Raw genomic sequence first — 17,632 nt, 5'->3', positions numbered from 1 at the left:
TGTTTTAAAATGATGAAGGTTAATTTGTCTCACTTAATTTAAATTCGAATTATTAACTGGCACTCTCGGCAACGACCATATCACGCTGAATACAGCGGTTCTCGTCCGATCACCGAAGTTAAGCAGCGTCGAGCGCAGTCAGTACTTGGGAGGGAGACCACTTAGGAACACTGCGTGCCGTTGGCTTTTTCACTTTTTTTTCCTCTTTTAAATTTTAATAGATATGAAAAAAGCAAACATGTTTTTTTGTTATTGTTTTAAAATGATGAAGGTTAATTTGTCTCACTTAATTTAAATTCGAATTATTAACTAGCACTCTCGGCAACGGCCATATCACGCTGAAAACACCGGTTCTCGTCCGATCACCGAAGTTAAGCAGCGTCGAGCGCATACAGTACTTGGGAATACAGCGTGCCGTTGGCTTTTTCACTTTTATTTCCTCTTTCAAATTCCACCAGATATGAAAAAAGCAAACATATCTTCTTTTTGTTATTGTTTTATAAAGATGAAAGTTAATTTAATTCAAATTATTAACTAGCACTCTCGGCAACGGCCATATCACGCTGAGAACACCGGTTCTCGTTCGATCGCCGACGTTAGCAGCGTCGAGCGCAGTCAGTACTTGGGAATACTGCGTGCCGTTGGCTTTTTCACTTTTGTTTCCTCTTTTAAATTCCACCCGTTATGAAAAAAGCAAACATATTTTTTTTTTGTTAATGTTTTATAAAGATGAAGGTTAATTTGTCTCACTTAATTTAATTTCGAATTTTTAACTAGCACTCTCGGCAACGGCCATATCACGTTGAGAACACCGGTTCTCGTCCGATCGCCCTGGTAGCAGCGTCGAGCGCAGTCAGTACTTGGGAATACTGCGTGCCGTTGGTTTTTTCACTTTTGTTTCCTCTTTTAAATTCCACCCGATATGAAAAAAGCAAACATATCTTCTTTTTGTTATTGTTTTATAAAGATGAAAGTTAATTAAATTAAAATTATTAACCAGCACTCTCGGCAACGGCCATATCACGCTGAATACACCGGTTCTCGTCCGATAACCGATGTTAAGCAGCGTCGAGCGCAGTCACTACTTGGGAGGGAGACCACTTAGGAACACTGCGTGCCGTTGGCTTTTTCACTTTTTTTTCCTCTAATAAATTTTAATAGATATGAAAAAAGCAAACATGTTTTCATTTTGTTATTGTTTTAAAATGATGAAGGTTAATTTGTCTCACTTATTTTAAATTCGAATTATTAACTAGCACTCTCGGCAACGACCATATCACGCTGAATACAGCGGTTCTCGTCCGATCACCGAAGTTAAGCAGCGTCGAGCGCAGTCAGTACTTGGGAGGGAGACCACTTAGGAACACTGCGTGCCGTTGGCTTTTTCACTTTTTTTTCCTCTTTTAAATTTTAATAGATATGAAAAAAGCAAACATGTTTTTTTGTTATTGTTTTAAAATGATGAAGGTTAATTTGTCTCACTTAATTTAAATTCGAATTATTAACTAGCACTCACGGCAACGGCCATATCACGCTGAAAACACCGGTTTTCGTCCGATCACCGAAGTTAAGCAGCGTCGAGCGCATACAGTACTTGGGAATACAGCGTGCCGTTGGCTTTTTCACTTTTATTTCCTCTTTCAAATTCCACCAGATATGAAAAAAGCAAACATATCTTCTTTTTGTTATTGTTTTATAAAGATGAAAGTTAATTTAATTCAAATTATTAACTAGCACTCTCGGCAACGGCCATATCACGCTGAGAACACCGGTTCTCGTCCGATCGCCGACGTTAGCAGCGTCGAGCGCAGTCAGTACTTGGGAATACTGCGTGCCGTTGGCTTTTTCACTTTTGTTTCCTCTTTTAAATTCCACCCGTTATGAAAAAAGCAAACATATTTTCTTTTTGTTAATGTTTTATAAAGATGAAGGTTAATTTGTCTCACTTAATTTAAATTCGAATTTTTAACTAGCACTCTCGGCAACGGCCATATCACGTTGAGAACACCGGTTCTCGTCCGATCGCCCTGGTAGCAGCGTCGAGCGCAGTCAGTACTTGGGAATACTGCGTGCCGTTGGTTTTTCACTTTTGTTTCCTCTTTTAAATTCCACCCGAATTGAAAAAAGCACACATATCTTCTTTTTGTTATTGTTTTATAAAGATGAAAGTTAATTTAATTCAAATTATTAACTAGCACTATCGGCAACGGCCATAACACGCTGAATACACCGGTTCTCGTACGATAACCGAAGTTAAGCAGCGTCGAGCGCAGTCAGTATTTGGGGGGCGACCACTTAGGAACACTGCGTGCCGTTAGCTTTTTCACTTTTTTTTCCTCTTTTAAATTCCAATAGATATGAAAAAAGCAAACATATTTTCTTTTTGTTATTGTTTTAAAAAGATGAAGGTTAATTGGTCTCACTTAATTTAAATTCGAATTATTATCTAGCACTCTCGGCAACGGCCATATCACGCTGAGAACACCGGTTCTCGTCCGATCGCCGACGTTAGCAGCGTCGAGCGCAGTCAGTACTTGGGAATACTGCGAGCCGTTGGCTTTTTCACTTTTGTTTCCTCTTTTAAATTCCACCCGATATGAAAAAAGCAAACATATCTTCTTTTTGTTATTGTTTTAGAAAGATGAAGGTTAATTTGTCTCACTTAATTTAAATTCGAATTTTTACCTAGCACTCTTGGCAACGGCCATATCACGCTGAATTCACCGGTTCTCGTCCGATAACCGAAGTTAAGCAGCGTCGAGCGCATACAGTACTTGGGAATACTGCGTGCCGTTTGCTTTTTCACTTTTGTTTCCTCTTTCAAATTCCACCAAATATGAAAAAAGCAAACATATCTTCTTTTTGTTATTGTTTTATAAAGATGAAAGTTAATTAAATTAAGATTATTAACTAGCACTCTCGGCAACGGCCATATCACGCTGAATACACCGGTTCTCGTCCGATAACTGAAGTTAAGCAGCGTCGAGCGCAGTCACTACTTGGGAGGGAGACCACTTAGGAACACTGCGTGCCGTTGGCTTTTTCACTTTTTTTTCCTCTTTTAAATTTTAATAGATATGAAAAAAGCAAACATGTTTTCATTTTGTTATTGTTTTAAAATGATGAAGGTTAATTTGTCTCACTTAATTTAAATTCGAATTATTAACTAGCACTCTCGGCAACGACCATATCACGCTGAGAACACCGGTTCTCGTCCGATCGCCGACGTTAGCAGCGTCGAGCGCAGTCAGTACTTGGGAATACTGCGTGCCGTTGGCTTTTTCACTTTTGTTTCCTCTTTTAAATTCCACCCGATATGAAAAAAGCAAACATATCTTCTTTTTGTTATTGTTTTATAAAGATGAAGGTTAATTAAATTCAAATTATTAACTAGCACTCTCGGCAACGGCCATATCACGCTGAATACACCGGTTCTCGTCCGATCGCCGACGTTAGCAGCGTCGAGCGCAGTCAGTACTTGGGAATACTGCGTGCCGTTGGCTTTTTCACTTTTGTTTCCTCTTTTAAATTCCACCCGATATGAAAAAAGCAAACATATCTTCTTTTGGTTATTGTTTTATAAAGATGAAAGTTGATTTAGTTCAAATTATTAACTAGCACTCTCGGCAACGGCCATATCACGCTGAATACACCGGTTCTCGTCCGATAACTGAAGTTAAGCAGCGTCGAGCGCAGTCACTACTTGGGAGGGAGACCACTTAGGAACACTGCGTGCCGTTGGCTTTTTCACTTTTTTTTCCTCTTTTAAATTTTAATAGATATGAAAAAAGCAAACATGTTTTCATTTTGTTATTGTTTTAAAATGATGAAGGTTAATTTGTCTCACTTAATTTAAATTCGAATTATTAACTAGCACTCTCGGCAACGACCATATCACGCTGAATACAGCGGTTCTCGTCCGATCACCGAAGTTAAGCAGCGTCGAGCGCAGTCAGTACTTGGGATGGAGACCACTTAGGAACACTGCGTGCCGTTTTTTCACTTTTTTTCCCTCTTATAAATTTTAATAGATATGAAAAAGCAAACATATCTTCTTTTTTGTTATTGTTTTATAAAGATGAAAGTTAATTAAATTCAAATTATTAACTAGCACTCTCGGCAACGGCCATATCACGCTGAATACACCGGTTCTCGTCCGATAACCGAAGTTAAGCAGCGTCGAGCGCATACAGTACTTGGGAATACTGCGTTCCGTTGGTTTTTCACTTTTGTTTCCTCTTTTAAATTACACCCGATATGAAAGAAGCAAACATATCTTCTTTTTGTTATTGTTTTATAAAGATGAAAGTTAATTAAATTCAAATTATTAACTAGCACTCTCGGCAACGGCCATATCACGCTGAATACACCGGTTCTCGTCCGATCACCGAAGTTAAGAAGCGTCGAGCGCAGTCAGTACTTGGGAGGGCGACCACTTAGGAACACTGCGTGCCGTTAGCTTTTTCACTTTTTTTCCTCTTTTAAATTCCAATAGATATAAAAAAGCAAACATATTTTCTTTTTGTTATTGTTTTATAAAGATGAAAGTTAATTAAATTCAAATTATTAACTAGCACTCTCGGCAACGGCCATATCACGCTGAATACACCGGTTCTCGTCCGATCGCCGACGTTAGCAGCGTCGAGCGCAGTCAGTACTTGGGAATACTGCGTGCCGTTGGCTTTTTCACTTTTGTTTCCTCTTTTAAATTCCACCCGATATGAAAAAAGCAAACATATCTTCTTTTGGTTATTGTTTTATAAAGATGAAAGATGATTTAGTTCAAATTATTAACTAGCACTCTCGGCAACGGCCATAACACGCTGAATACACCGGTTCTCGTCCGATCACCGAAGTTAAGCAGCGTCGAGCGCAGTCAGTACTTGGGAGGGAGACCACTTAGGAACACTGCGTGCCGTTGGGTTTTTCACTTTTTTTCCTCTTTTAAATTTTAATAGATATGAAAAAAGCAAACATGTTTTTTTTTGTTATTGTTTTAAAATTATGAAGGTTAATTTGTCTCACTTAATTTAAATTCGAATGATTAACTAGCACTCTCGGCAACGGCCATATCACGCTGAAAACACCGGTTCTCGTCCGATCACCGAAGTTAAGCAGCGTCGAGCGCAGTCAGTACTTGGGATGGAGACCACTTAGGAACACTGCGTGCCGTTGGCTTTTTCACTTTTTTTTCCTCTTTTAAATTTTAATAGATATGAAAAAAGCAAACATATCTTCTTTTTTGTTATTGTTTTATAAAGATGAAAGTTAATTAAATTCAAATTATTAACTAGCACTCTCGGCAACGGCCATATCACGCTGAATACACCGGTTCTCGTCCGATCACCGAAGTTAAGCAGCGTCGAGCGCAGTCAGTACTTGGGAGGGAGACCACTTAGGAACACTGCGTGCCGTTGGGTTTTTCACTTTTTTCCTCTTTTAAATTTTAATAGATATGAAAAAAGCAAACATGTTTTTTTTTGTTATTGTTTTAAAATTATGAAGGTTAATTTGTCTCACTTAATTTAAATTCGAATTATTAACTAGCACTCTCGGCAACGGCCATATCACGCTGAAAACACCGGTTCTCGTCCGATCACCGAAGTTAAGCAGCGTCGAGCGCATACAGTACTTGGGAATACTGCGTGCCGTTGGCTTTTTCACTTTTGTTTCCTCTTTCAAATTCCACCAGATATGAAAAAAAGCAAACATATCTTCTTTCTGTTATTGTTTTATAAAGATGAAAGATAATTTAAATCAAATTATTAACTAGCACTATCGGCAACGGCCATAACACGCTGAATACACCGGTTCTCGTACGATAACCGAAGTTCAGCAGCGTCGTGCGCAGTCAGTATTTGGGAGGGCGACCACTTAGGAACACTGCGTGCCGTTAGCTTTTTCACTTTTTTTTTCCTCTTTTAAATTCCAATAGATATGAAACAAGCAAACATATTTTCTTTTTGTTATTGTTTTAAAAAGATGAAGGTTAATTTGTCTCACTTAATTTAAATTCGAATTATTATCTAGCACTCTCGGCAACGGCCATATCACGCTGAGAACAACGGTTCTCGTCCGATCGCCGACGTTAGCAGCGTCGAGCGCAGTCAGTACTTGGGAATAATGCGTGCCGTTGGCTTTTTCACTTTTGTTTCCTCTTTTAAATTCCACCCGATATGAAAAAAGCAAACATATCTTCTTTTTGTTATTGTTTTATAAAGATGAAAGTTAATTAAATTAAAATTATTAACCAGCACTCTCGGCAACGGCCATATCACGCTGAATACACCGGTTCTCGTCCGATAACCGATGTTAAGCAGCGTCGAGCGCAGTCACTACTTGGGAGGGAGACCACTTAGGAACACTGCGTGCCGTTGGCTTTTTCACTTTTTTTTCCTCTTTTAAATTTTAATAGATATGAAAAAAGCAAACATGTTTTCATTTTGTTATTGTTTTAAAATGATGAAGGTTAATTTGTCTCACTTAATTTAAATTCGAATTATTAACTAGCACTCTCGGCAACGACCATATCACGCTGAATACAGCGGTTCTCGTCCGATCACCGAAGTTAAGCAGCGTCGAGCGCAGTCAGTACTTGGGAGGGAGACCACTTAGGAACACTGCGTGCCGTTGGCTTTTTCACTTTTTTTTCCTCTTTTAAATTTTAATAGATATGAAAAAAGCAAACATGTTTTTTTGTTATTGTTTTAAAAAGATGAAGGTTAATTTGTCTCACTTAATTTAAATTCGAATTATTATCTAGCACTCTCGGCAACGGCCATATCACGCTGAGAACAACGGTTCTCGTCCGATCGCCGACGTTAGCAGCGTCGAGCGCAGTCAGTACTTGGGAATACTGCGTGCCGTTGGCTTTTTCACTTTTGTTTCCTCTTTTAAATTCCACCCGATATGAAAAAAGCAAATATATCTTCTTTTTGTTATTGTTTTATAAAGATGAAAGTTAATTAAATTAAAATTATTAACCAGCACTCTCGGCAACGGCCATATCACGCTGAATACACCGGTTCTCGTCCGATAACCGATGTTAAGCAGCGTCGAGCGCAGTCACTACTTGGGAGGGAGACCACTTAGGAACACTGCGTGCCGTTGGCTTTTTCACTTTTTTTTCCTCTTTTAAATTTTAATAGATATGAAAAAAGCAAACATGTTTTCATTTTGTTATTGTTTTAAAATGATGAAGGTTAATTTGTCTCACTTAATTTAAATTCGAATTATTAACTAGCACTCTCGGCAACGACCATATCACGCTGAGAACACCGGTTCTCGTCCGATCGCCGACGTTAGCAGCGTCGAGCGCAGTCAGTACTTGGGAATACTGCGTGCCGTTGGCTTTTTCACTTTTGTTTCCTCTTTTAAATTCCACCCGATATGAAAAAAGCAAACATATCTTCTTTTTGTTATTGTTTTATAAAGATGAAGGTTAATTTTTCTCACTTAATTTAAATTCGAATTTTTAACTAGCACTCTCGGCAACGGCCAAATCACGCTGAGAACACCGGTTCTCGTCCGATCGCCGACGTTAGCAGCGTCGAGCGCAGTCAGTACTTGGGAATACTGCGTGCCGTTGGTTTTTCACTTTTGTTTCCTCTTTTAAATTCCACCCGATTTGAAAAAAGCACACATATCTTCTTTTTGTTATGGTTTTATAAAGATGAAAGTTAATTAAATTCAAATTAAGTTTCCAAAGTTTCCAAAGTTTATTTCCAATTCACGTTTACATTAGATTCGTTTTATAAGGGCCTAAGTCAACTAGCGACTTTTTAGCCCTGCTTCGCATAGATTTTTATAACAATACAAATAATAAAATTCTAGTATTTAAAACTGGTAATAAATTAATAAATAAATTAATTTAAAAACAAAGTTAATAATAAAAACAAAGTTTAAATCAAAAAATCAAGAAAAGTTGAGCCTATTATATTATTTCGATTAATTGAATCTACAACAGCTAATCCAAATTGAAAAGGGTTATTATCATGAAGGGTTTATTATCTAGGAGGTCCCAATTTAAATTCTTATCAGTTTTAATAATATAAGTTCTTTTAGTTTGAATTTGAATAGTTTAATATTATCCAAATCTCGTATTTCTTGGGGAAGGGTGTTAAATAACATCGGACCCATGTAAAATACGGAATTTAATTTTTTCGAGGTGTTACACTTGCTTACACTAAGTGTATCTTTAGACCTAGTATAAACGATTTTGTTAGCTCTGATCGTAAAGAAGGAATTCGTTAATAAATCTCTATATAATATTGTTAATGTTACAAAGTTTACTACTTCGCTTATTTTTAGCAGACGAGACTTTTCGAAGAGAGGTTCCGTATGAGCAAGGAAAGGAACATTATAAATATTTCTTATGGTGCGTTTTTGGATAATTTGTATTCTCTTAATGTTATGATTAGTAGTCCAACCCCAGATGGATATCCCGTATGTAAGGGTTGAGTAGAATAAGGAGTAGTAAATTTCAAATTATTAACTAGCACTCTCGGCAACGGCCATATCACGCTGAATACACCGGTTTTCGTCCGAAAACCGAAGTTTAGCAGCGTCGAGCGCAGTCAATACTTGGGAGGGAGACCACTTAGGTACACTGCGTGCCGTTGGCTCTTTCACTTTTTTTTCCTCTTTTAAATTAAAATAGATTTGAAAAAAGCAAACTTATTTTCTTTTTGTTTTTGTTTTAAAAAGATGATGGTTAATTTGTCTCACTTAATTTAAATTCGAATTATTACCTAGCACTCTTGGCAACGGCCATATCACGCTGAATTCACCGGTTCTCGTCCGATAACCGAAGTTAAGCAGCGTCGAGCGCATACAGTACTTGGGAATACTGCGTGCCGTTTGCTTTTTCACTTTTGTTTCCTCTTTCAAATTCCACCAAATATGAAAAAAGCAAACATATCTTCTTTTTGTTATTGTTTTATAAAGATGAAAGTTAATTAAATTAAGATTATTAACTAGCACTCTCGGCAACGGCCATATCACGCTGAATACACCGGTTCTAGTCCGATAACTGAAGTTAAGCAGCGTCGAGCGCAGTCACTACTTGGGAGGGAGACCACTTAGGAACACTGCGTGCCGTTGGCTTTTTCACTTTTTTTTCCTCTTTTAAATTTTAATAGATATGAAAAAAGCAAACATATCTTCTTTTTTGTTATTGTTTTATAAAGATGAAAGTTAATTAAATTCAAATTATTAACTAGCACTCTCGGCAACGGCCATATCACGCTGAATACACCCGTTCTCGTCCGATCAACGAAGTTAAGCAGCGTCGAGCGCAGTCAGTACTTGGGAGGGCGACCACTTAGGAACACTGCGTGCCGTTAGGTTTTTCACTTTTGTTTCCTCTTTTAAATTCCACCCGATATGAAAAAAGCAAACATATCTTCTTTTTGTTATTGTTTTATAAAGATGAAGGTTAATTTGTCTAACTTAATTTAAATTCGAATTTTTAACTAGCACTCTCGGCAACGGCCATATCACGCTGAGAACACCGGTTCTCGTCCGATCGCCGACGTTAGCAGCGTCGAGCGCAGTCAGTACTTGGGAATACTGCGTGCCGTTGGCTTTTTCACTTTTGTTTCCTCTTTTAAATTCCACCCGATATGAAAAAAGCAAACATATCTTCTTTTTGTTATTGTTTTATAAAGATGAAGGTTAATTTTTCTCACTTAATTTAAATTCGAATTTTTAACTAGCACTCTCGGCAACGGCCAAATCACGCTGAGAACACCGGTTCTCGTCCGATCGCCGACGTTAGCAGCGTCGAGCGCAGTCAGTACTTGGGAATACTGCGTGCCGTTGGTTTTTCACTTTTGTTTCCTCTTTTAAATTCCACCCGATTTGAAAAAAGCACACATATCTTCTTTTTGTTATGGTTTTATAAAGATGAAAGTTAATTAAATTCAAATTATTAACTAGCACTCTCGGCAACGGCCATATCACGCTGAATACACCGGTTTTCGTCCGAAAACCGAAGTTTAGCAGCGTCGAGCGCAGTCAATACTTGGGAGGGAGACCACTTAGGTACACTGCGTGCCGTTGGCTTTTTCACTTTTTTTTCCTCTTTTAAATTAAAATAGATTTGAAAAAAGCAAACTTATTTTCTTTTTGTTTTTGTTTTAAAAAGATGATGGTTAATTTGTCTCACTTAATTTAAATTCGAATTATTACCTAGCACTCTTGGCAACGGCCATATCACGCTGAATTCACCGGTTCTCGTCCGATAACCGAAGTTAAGCAGCGTCGAGCGCATACAGTACTTGGGAATACTGCGTGCCGTTTGCTTTTTCACTTTTGTTTCCTCTTTCAAATTCCACCAAATATGAAAAAAGCAAACATATCTTCTTTTTGTTATTGTTTTATAAAGATGAAAGTTAATTAAATTAAGATTATTAACTAGCACTCTCGGCAACGGCCATATCACGCTGAATACACCGGTTCTCGTCCGATAACTGAAGTTAAGCAGCGTCGAGCGCAGTCACTACTTGGGAGGGAGACCACTTAGGAACACTGCGTGCCGTTGGCTTTTTCACTTTTTTTTCCTCTTTTAAATTTTAATAGATATGAAAAAAGCAAACATGTTTTCATTTTGTTATTGTTTTAAAATGATGAAGGTTAATTTGTCTCACTTAATTTAAATTCGAATTATTAACTAGCACTCTCGGCAACGACCATATCACGCTGAATACAGCGGTTCTCGTCCGATCACCGAAGTTAAGCAGCGTCGAGCGCAGTCAGTACTTGGGATGGAGACCACTTAGGAACACTGCGTGCCGTTTTTTCACTTTTTTCCCTCTTATAAATTTTAATAGATATGAAAAAGCAAACATATCTTCTTTTTTGTTATTGTTTTATAAAGATGAAAGTTAATTAAATTCAAATTATTAACTAGCACTCTCGGCAACGGCCATATCACGCTGAATACACCGGTTCTCGTCCGATAACCGAAGTTAAGCAGCGTCGAGCGCATACAGTACTTGGGAATACTGCGTTCCGTTGGTTTTTCACTTTTGTTTCCTCTTTTAAATTACACCCGATATGAAAGAAGCAAACATATCTTCTTTTTGTTATTGTTTTATAAAGATGAAAGTTAATTAAATTCAAATTATTAACTAGCACTCTCGGCAACGGCCATATCACGCTGAATACACCGGTTCTCGTCCGATCACCGAAGTTAAGAAGCGTCGAGCGCAGTCAGTACTTGGGAGGGCGACCACTTAGGAACACTGCGTGCCGTTAGCTTTTTCACTTTTTTTCCTCTTTTAAATTCCAATAGATATAAAAAAGCAAACATATTTTCTTTTTGTTATTGTTTTATAAAGATGAAAGTTAATTAAATTCAAATTATTAACTAGCACTCTCGGCAACGGCCATATCACGCTGAATACACCGGTTCTCGTCCGATCACCGAAGTTAAGCAGCGTCGAGCGCAGTCAGTACTTGGGAGGGAGACCACTTAGGAACACTGCGTGCCGTTGGGTTTTTCACTTTTTTTCCTCTTTTAAATTTTAATAGATATGAAAAAAGCAAACATGTTTTTTTTTGTTATTGTTTTAAAATTATGAAGGTTAATTTGTCTCACTTAATTTAAATTCGAATGATTAACTAGCACTCTCGGCAACGGCCATATCACGCTGAAAACACCGGTTCTCGTCCGATCACCGAAGTTAAGCAGCGTCGAGCGCATACAGTACTTGGGAATACTGCGTGCCGTTGGCTTTTTCACTTTTGTTTCCTCTTTCAAATTCCACCAGATATGAAAAAAAGCAAACATATCTTCTTTCTGTTATTGTTTTATAAAGATGAAAGATAATTTAAATCAAATTATTAACTAGCACTATCGGCAACGGCCATAACACGCTGAATACACCGGTTCTCGTACGATAACCGAAGTTCAGCAGCGTCGTGCGCAGTCAGTATTTGGGAGGGCGACCACTTAGGAACACTGCGTGCCGTTAGCTTTTTCACTTTTTTTTTCCTCTTTTAAATTCCAATAGATATGAAACAAGCAAACATATTTTCTTTTTGTTATTGTTTTAAAAAGATGAAGGTTAATTTGTCTCACTTAATTTAAATTCGAATTATTATCTAGCACTCTCGGCAACGGCCATATCACGCTGAGAACAACGGTTCTCGTCCGATCGCCGACGTTAGCAGCGTCGAGCGCAGTCAGTACTTGGGAATACTGCGTGCCGTTGGCTTTTTCACTTTTGTTTCCTCTTTTAAATTCCACCCGATATGAAAAAAGCAAACATATCTTCTTTTTGTTATTGTTTTATAAAGATGAAAGTTAATTAAATTAAAATTATTAACCAGCACTCTCGGCAACGGCCATATCACGCTGAATTATATAAAAACGTCTTGGTTTGGACCAAGGCCGAAAAAACAAACGATATGTGTGAGGTTTATCAATTGACTGAAGTTTCAGATATTGAAATTTTTTCTAGTTATTTTTATACACTCAATCCTTAATCATTATTTAATTCAATCAACTGATTTTACTGTTAATCGACCTAGTCCCTCTAAATTAATTTAAAAAATTACATATCTACGCTTTTTCAAGAACAATTACATTTTCCGAAAACATTTTATCGTGAAATTAATTTATCATGTTGAGGATACAGTATTGAATATTTGAAATGTTCTACTGGATGTCTAAAAAAAGCAAGCGAACTTTGGCATAACTCGAATGGAAAATGTAAATATTTGATCGTGGATGCCAAACAAGGGTGTTGCGCGAATTTATACATTTAATTTCGTATATCGAAATGCTACATTTCTATTGTCGCCTCTTTGATGGTAAAGTTGCACTGGAACTTCCTTTTCCGTACTTAAGTATTTCTTGGTCATAACTCAGTCTATGGTAATATTGGCTGAGTGTGTTGCGACGGCTCAGATGACTCATACACTGAAACCACTGGTGATTATAAAATGCCATATATTGGGAAAATAGAGGAAGGGAGGGGGTGTCGGAGTTAAATGTGACCTTCTTGGCATAACAAGTAATGAATGATGTGTTTAACCATATTATTTCCGCGGGAAATGAATATAACAAGTCTGAGAAGTATTTCTGTTTATGTGATCTTTACCCTTTACCACACAGGATAAACTTTGTTGCTTTGTCTTAAGTAGACGACATTCACTCTAAACGACAGTCTTATCAACAACTTAAAACAGATTTAAACTTCTTTTGGTGCAAACTTGAAAATTTGTCAAGCCAGCAACAATTAAAACTATGTCGGTCAAGATGCTCACAAGTTAGTGAGCATCGACACGAAATCCCTTCAAAATAATTAATTTCATGATAAAATGTTTTCGGAAAATGTAATTGTTCTTGAAAAAGCGTAGATATGTAATTTTTTAAATTAATTTAGAGGGACTAGGTCGATTAACAGTAAAATCAGTTGATTGAATTAAATAATGATTAAGGATTGAGTGTATAAAAATAACTAGAAAAAATTTCAATATCTGAAACTTCAGTCAATTGATAAACCTCACACATATCGTTTGTTTTTTCGGCCTTGGTCCAAACCAAGACGTTTTTATATAATATCTGTCGCTTCAGTCTTAATGTAATTAAATTTTGATTAATTATGTTTTCTTTACCGCTTATTATTATGTCCAATTACGATGGTCAAAACATGTATCAAGCAGGGCCCGAACGTTGCACCTTCCGCGTGTTAGGCGGACGAGATAACCACTACACTACACATACCTGGTAATACTGAGATTCCTAAGAGATCTAGCTTATTATTATGTCCAATCACGATGGTCAAAACATGTATCTACCTGGGCTCGAACCCGGGACCTTCCGCGTGTAAAGCGGACGTGATAACCACTACACAATGAATACTTGGTTATTCTGAGTTTTCGAAGAGCTCTAGCTTATTATTGTGTCCAATAACTATAGTCAAGTCATGTATCTACCAGGGCTCGAACCTGGGACCTTCCGAGTGTAAAGCGGACGTGATAACCACTACACCATAGATACTTGGTTATTTTGAGTTTTCGAAGAGCTCTAGCATTATTATTATGTCCAATCACGATGGTCGAAACAAGTACTTCTGTAATTAACTAAAATTAACATACTTAGACTTAATTGTTTCTGATTAGACTAGCCGATCGCACACCCTGAATACTTAATTGTTAAATTAAGAGTATTCCGAAAAGTAACTTCGCTCTAGTTTTTCAGTTAGAGGTGGTTAAATATCACGAAAAACCCCATGTTAATCTCCATAGGAAAATTGGTAAAAGCATGTGAATTTTGCTTTAACGTTACAAAAGAGTATGAAGTCATATCTACAAGGGCCTACCGGCCCTGTAGAATACACCGGTTCTCGTCCGATAACCGATGTTAAGCAGCGTCGAGCGCAGTCACTACTTGGGAGGGAGACCACTTAGGAACACTGCGTGCCGTTGGCTTTTTCACTTTTTTTTCCTCTTTTAAATTTTAATAGATATGAAAAAAGCAAACATGTTTTCATTTTGTTATTGTTTTAAAATGAAGGTTAATTTGTCTCACTTAATTTAAATTCGAATTATTAACTAGCACTCTCGGCAACGACCATATCACGCTGAATACAGCGGTTCTCGTCCGATCACCGAAGTTAAGCAGCGTCGAGCGCAGTCAGTACTTGGGAGGGAGACCACTTAGGAACACTGCGTGCCGTTGGCTTTTTCACTTTTTTTTCCTCTTTTAAATTTTAATAGATATGAAAAAAGCAAACATGTTTTTTTGTTATTGTTTTAAAAAGATGAAGGTTAATTTGTCTCACTTAATTTAAATTCGAATTATTATCTAGCACTCTCGGCAACGGCCATATCACGCTGAGAACAACGGTTCTCGTCCGATCGCCGACGTTAGCAGCGTCGAGCGCAGTCAGTACTTGGGAATACTGCGTGCCGTTGGCTTTTTCACTTTTGTTTCCTCTTTTAAATTCCACCCGATATGAAAAAAGCAAATATATCTTCTTTTTGTTATTGTTTTATAAAGATGAAAGTTAATTAAATTAAAATTATTAACCAGCACTCTCGGCAACGGCCATATCACGCTGAATACACCGGTTCTCGTCCGATAACCGATGTTAAGCAGCGTCGAGCGCAGTCACTACTTGGGAGGGAGACCACTTAGGAACACTGCGTGCCGTTGGCTTTTTCACTTTTTTTTCCTCTTTTAAATTTTAATAGATATGAAAAAAGCAAACATGTTTTCATTTTGTTATTGTTTTAAAATGATGAAGGTTAATTTGTCTCACTTAATTTAAATTCGAATTATTATCTAGCACTCTCGGCAACGGCCATATCACGCTGAGAACAACGGTTCTCGTCCGATCGCCGACGTTAGCAGCGTCGAGCGCAGTCAGTACTTGGGAATACTGCGTGCCGTTGGCTTTTTCACTTTTGTTTCCTCTTTTAAATTCCACCCGATATGAAAAAAGCAAACATATCTTCTTTTTGTTATTGTTTTATAAAGATGAAAGTTAATTAAATTAAAATTATTAACCAGCACTCTCGGCAACGGCCATATCACGCTGAATACACCGGTTCTCGTCCGATAACCGATGTTAAGCAGCGTCGAGCGCAGTCACTACTTGGGAGGGAGACCACTTAGGAACACTGCGTGCCGTTGGCTTTTTCACTTTTTTTCCTCTTTTAAATTTTAATAGATATGAAAAAAGCAAACATGTTTTCATTTTGTTATTGTTTTAAAATGATGAAGGTTAATTTGTCTCACTTAATTTAAATTCGAATTATTAACTAGCACTCTCGGCAACGACCATATCACGCTGAATACAGCGGTTCTCGTCCGATCACCGAAGTTAAGCAGCGTCGAGCGCAGTCAGTACTTGGGAGGGAGACCACTTAGGAACACTGCGTGCCGTTGGCTTTTTCACTTTTTTTTCCTCTTTTAAATTTTAATAGATATGAAAAAAGCAAACATGTTTTTTTGTCATTGTTTTAAAATGATGAAGGTTAATTTGTCTCACTTAATTTAAATTCGAATTATTAACTAGCACTCTCGGCAACGGCCATATCACGCTGAAAACACCGGTTCTCGTCCGATCACCGAAGTTAAGCAGCGTCGAGCGCATACAGTACTTGGGAATACAGCGTGTTGTTGGCTTTTTCACTTTTATTTCCTCTTTCAAATTCCACCAGATATGAAAAAAGCAAACATATCTTCTTTTTGTTATTGTTTTATAAAGATGAAAGTTAATTTAATTCAAATTATTAACTAGCACTCTCGGCAACGGCCATATCACGCTGAGAACACCGGTTCTCGTCCGATCGCCGACGTTAGCAGCGTCAAGCGCAGTCAGTACTTGGGAATACTGCGTGCCGTTGGCTTTTTCACTTTTGTTTCCTCTTTTAAATTCCACCCGTTATGAAAAAAGCAAACATATTTTCTTTTTGTTAATGTTTTATAAAGATGAAGGTTAATTTGTCTCACTTAATTTAAATTCGAATTTTTAACTAGCACTCTCGGCAACGGCCATATCACGTTGAGAACACCGGTTCTCGTCCGATCGCCCTGGTAGCAGCGTCGAGCGCAGTCAGTACTTGGGAATACTGCGTGCCGTTGGTTTTTTCACTTTTGTTTCCTCTTTTAAATTCCACCCGATATGAAAAAAGCAAACATATCTTCTTTTTGTTATTGTTTTATAAAGATGAAAGTTAATTAAATTAAAATTATTAACCAGCACTCTCGGCAACGGCCATATCACGCTGAATACACCGGTTCTCGTCCGATAACCGATGTTAAGCAGCGTCGAGCGCAGTCACTACTTGGGAGGGAGACCACTTAGGAACACTGCGTGCCGTTGGCTTTTTCACTTTTTTTTCCTCTTTTAAATTCCAATAGATATGAAAAAAGCAAACATATTTTCTTTTTGTTATTGTTTTAAAAAGATGAAGGTTAATTTGTCTCACTTAATTTAAATTCGAATTATTATCTAGCACTCTCGGCAACGGCCATATCACGCTGAGAACAACGGTTCTCGTCCGATCGCCGACGTTAGCAGCGTCGAGCGCAGTCAGTACTTGGGAATACTGCGTGCCGTTGGCTTTTTCACTTTTGTTTCCTCTTTTAAATTCCACCCGATATGAAAAAAGCAAACATATCTTCTTTTTGTTATTGTTTTATAAAGATGAAAGTTAATTAAATTAAAATTATTAACCAGCACTCTCGGCAACGGCCATATCACGCTGAATACACCGGTTCTCGTCCGATAACCGATGTTAAGCAGCGTCGAGCGCAGTCACTACTTGGGTGGGAGACCACTTAGGAACACTGCGTGCCGTTGGCTTTTTCACTTTTTTTTCCTCTTTTAAATTTTAATAGATATGAAAAAAGCAAACATGTTTTCATTTTGTTATTGTTTTAAAATGATGAAGGTTAATTTGTCTCACTTAATTTAAATTCGAATTATTAACTGGCACTCTCGGCAACGACCATATCACGCTGAATACAGCGGTTCTCGTCCGATCACCGAAGTTAAGCAGCGTCGAGCGCAGTCAGTACTTGGGAGGGAGACCACTTAGGAACACTGCGTGCCGTTGGCTTTTTCACTTTTTTTTCCTCTTTTAAATTTTAATAGATATGAAAAAAGCA

The 17,632-nt window shown here is 37.7% G+C and overlaps 3 non-coding genes and 32 pseudogenes across 3 annotated transcripts; 34 read left to right on the top strand and 1 right to left on the bottom strand.

Annotated features, from left to right (window-relative positions):
• The first annotated feature begins 67 nt into the window (after positions 1–67).
• Positions 68–186, top strand: LOC149652162 (5S ribosomal RNA; annotated as a pseudogene).
• A 134-nt stretch (positions 187–320) lies between these two features.
• Positions 321–423, top strand: LOC149652161 (5S ribosomal RNA; annotated as a pseudogene).
• Positions 424–1,007: 584 nt separating this feature from the next.
• On the top strand, positions 1,008–1,126 carry LOC149652160 (5S ribosomal RNA; annotated as a pseudogene).
• A 137-nt stretch (positions 1,127–1,263) lies between these two features.
• Positions 1,264–1,382, top strand: LOC149652159 (5S ribosomal RNA; annotated as a pseudogene).
• Positions 1,383–2,202: 820 nt separating this feature from the next.
• LOC149652158 (5S ribosomal RNA) lies at positions 2,203–2,320 on the top strand (annotated as a pseudogene).
• A 601-nt stretch (positions 2,321–2,921) lies between these two features.
• LOC149652157 (5S ribosomal RNA) lies at positions 2,922–3,040 on the top strand (annotated as a pseudogene).
• Positions 3,041–3,625: 585 nt separating this feature from the next.
• Positions 3,626–3,744, top strand: LOC149652156 (5S ribosomal RNA; annotated as a pseudogene).
• Positions 3,745–3,881: 137 nt separating this feature from the next.
• On the top strand, positions 3,882–4,000 carry LOC149652155 (5S ribosomal RNA; annotated as a pseudogene).
• Positions 4,001–4,342: 342 nt separating this feature from the next.
• Positions 4,343–4,461, top strand: LOC149652154 (5S ribosomal RNA; annotated as a pseudogene).
• A 344-nt stretch (positions 4,462–4,805) lies between these two features.
• LOC149652153 (5S ribosomal RNA) lies at positions 4,806–4,924 on the top strand (annotated as a pseudogene).
• A 135-nt stretch (positions 4,925–5,059) lies between these two features.
• On the top strand, positions 5,060–5,178 carry LOC149652152 (5S ribosomal RNA; annotated as a pseudogene).
• Positions 5,179–5,301: 123 nt separating this feature from the next.
• Positions 5,302–5,420, top strand: LOC149652151 (5S ribosomal RNA). Its single transcript, XR_016371439.1, has one exon. It is a non-coding gene; the product is annotated as a 5S ribosomal RNA (ribosomal RNA).
• Positions 5,421–5,554: 134 nt separating this feature from the next.
• Positions 5,555–5,657, top strand: LOC149652150 (5S ribosomal RNA; annotated as a pseudogene).
• A 123-nt stretch (positions 5,658–5,780) lies between these two features.
• Positions 5,781–5,899, top strand: LOC149652149 (5S ribosomal RNA; annotated as a pseudogene).
• Positions 5,900–6,261: 362 nt separating this feature from the next.
• Positions 6,262–6,380, top strand: LOC149652148 (5S ribosomal RNA; annotated as a pseudogene).
• A 137-nt stretch (positions 6,381–6,517) lies between these two features.
• LOC149652147 (5S ribosomal RNA) lies at positions 6,518–6,636 on the top strand (annotated as a pseudogene).
• Positions 6,637–6,994: 358 nt separating this feature from the next.
• Positions 6,995–7,113, top strand: LOC149652146 (5S ribosomal RNA; annotated as a pseudogene).
• A 1,392-nt stretch (positions 7,114–8,505) lies between these two features.
• Positions 8,506–8,624, top strand: LOC149652145 (5S ribosomal RNA; annotated as a pseudogene).
• Positions 8,625–8,986: 362 nt separating this feature from the next.
• On the top strand, positions 8,987–9,105 carry LOC149652144 (5S ribosomal RNA; annotated as a pseudogene).
• Positions 9,106–9,228: 123 nt separating this feature from the next.
• LOC149652143 (5S ribosomal RNA) lies at positions 9,229–9,347 on the top strand (annotated as a pseudogene).
• A 599-nt stretch (positions 9,348–9,946) lies between these two features.
• On the top strand, positions 9,947–10,065 carry LOC149652142 (5S ribosomal RNA; annotated as a pseudogene).
• A 362-nt stretch (positions 10,066–10,427) lies between these two features.
• Positions 10,428–10,546, top strand: LOC149652141 (5S ribosomal RNA; annotated as a pseudogene).
• A 137-nt stretch (positions 10,547–10,683) lies between these two features.
• LOC149652140 (5S ribosomal RNA) lies at positions 10,684–10,802 on the top strand (annotated as a pseudogene).
• A 341-nt stretch (positions 10,803–11,143) lies between these two features.
• LOC149652139 (5S ribosomal RNA) lies at positions 11,144–11,262 on the top strand (annotated as a pseudogene).
• A 120-nt stretch (positions 11,263–11,382) lies between these two features.
• Positions 11,383–11,501, top strand: LOC149652138 (5S ribosomal RNA). Its single transcript, XR_016371438.1, has one exon. It is a non-coding gene; the product is annotated as a 5S ribosomal RNA (ribosomal RNA).
• A 135-nt stretch (positions 11,502–11,636) lies between these two features.
• LOC149652137 (5S ribosomal RNA) lies at positions 11,637–11,739 on the top strand (annotated as a pseudogene).
• A 123-nt stretch (positions 11,740–11,862) lies between these two features.
• LOC149652136 (5S ribosomal RNA) lies at positions 11,863–11,981 on the top strand (annotated as a pseudogene).
• Positions 11,982–13,938: 1,957 nt separating this feature from the next.
• TRNAV-UAC (transfer RNA valine (anticodon UAC)) lies at positions 13,939–14,011 on the bottom strand. The gene has a single exon. It is a non-coding gene; the product is annotated as a tRNA-Val (tRNA).
• A 565-nt stretch (positions 14,012–14,576) lies between these two features.
• On the top strand, positions 14,577–14,695 carry LOC149652134 (5S ribosomal RNA; annotated as a pseudogene).
• Positions 14,696–15,053: 358 nt separating this feature from the next.
• On the top strand, positions 15,054–15,172 carry LOC149652133 (5S ribosomal RNA; annotated as a pseudogene).
• Positions 15,173–15,533: 361 nt separating this feature from the next.
• LOC149652132 (5S ribosomal RNA) lies at positions 15,534–15,652 on the top strand (annotated as a pseudogene).
• A 136-nt stretch (positions 15,653–15,788) lies between these two features.
• On the top strand, positions 15,789–15,907 carry LOC149652131 (5S ribosomal RNA; annotated as a pseudogene).
• An 821-nt stretch (positions 15,908–16,728) lies between these two features.
• Positions 16,729–16,847, top strand: LOC149652130 (5S ribosomal RNA; annotated as a pseudogene).
• A 361-nt stretch (positions 16,848–17,208) lies between these two features.
• Positions 17,209–17,327, top strand: LOC149652129 (5S ribosomal RNA; annotated as a pseudogene).
• A 137-nt stretch (positions 17,328–17,464) lies between these two features.
• On the top strand, positions 17,465–17,583 carry LOC149652128 (5S ribosomal RNA; annotated as a pseudogene).
• Positions 17,584–17,632: the final 49 nt, after the last annotated feature.

This window comes from Phalangium opilio, unplaced genomic scaffold (genome assembly GCF_054372755.1).
Source record: "Phalangium opilio isolate 3A_F unplaced genomic scaffold, DU_Popi_V2 ptg000082l_1, whole genome shotgun sequence".
Classification (NCBI taxonomy): domain Eukaryota; kingdom Metazoa; phylum Arthropoda; class Arachnida; order Opiliones; family Phalangiidae; genus Phalangium; species Phalangium opilio.
Note: the sequence above shows the minus strand (reverse complement) of the source record. Positions and strands in the feature narration are given on the sequence as shown.